General features: G+C 58.1%; 1 long non-coding RNA gene across 1 annotated transcript; it reads right to left on the bottom strand.

Moving 5' to 3' along the window:
* On the bottom strand, window positions 1-453 carry LOC104915806. Its single transcript, XR_796465.1, has 3 exons — window positions 406-453; window positions 174-284; window positions 1-79 (listed from the first exon to the last, which is right to left on the bottom strand). It is a non-coding gene; the product is annotated as an uncharacterized LOC104915806 (long non-coding RNA).

The raw sequence follows: 453 nt of genomic DNA, 5'->3' as shown, positions 1-453 counted from the left end.
GTCGTAAGGGAGTTTGGTGATGTCATCGCCAAGCCACTCCCAGCGGTATTTGAGAAGTCATGGCAATCAGGTGAAGTCCCTGGTGAATGGAAAAAAGGCAGCATCACACCCATTTTTGACAAGGGAAGAAAGAACGATCCTGGCCGCTACCAACACCAACATCACAGTCTCACCTCTGTGCTGGGAAAGAGCACCGAGCTGGGGCTGGGACTCTTCAATATCTGCATCAGTGACAGCACCGGCGGGTCGGGCGCACCCTCAGAGAATTTGCTGACGACACCGAGCTGTGGGGAGCGGCGACACAGCAGAGGGACGGGACGCCAGCCAGAGGGACCCAGACAGGCTCCGGTCAGCAGGTGAGGAGATGTGATCCTGCCCCTCTGCCCTGTGCTGAAGAGGCCTCACCTGGAGCGCTGTGTCCATACGAAGAGTCCTCAGGGCAGAAGGGACACG

The sequence above is a fragment of the Meleagris gallopavo genome, unplaced genomic scaffold (genome assembly GCF_000146605.3).
Source record: "Meleagris gallopavo isolate NT-WF06-2002-E0010 breed Aviagen turkey brand Nicholas breeding stock unplaced genomic scaffold, Turkey_5.1 ChrUn_random_7180001852419, whole genome shotgun sequence".
In the NCBI taxonomy this organism is placed as follows: Eukaryota; Metazoa; Chordata; class Aves; order Galliformes; family Phasianidae; genus Meleagris; species Meleagris gallopavo.
This window is presented reverse-complemented; position numbering and strand designations above follow the sequence as displayed.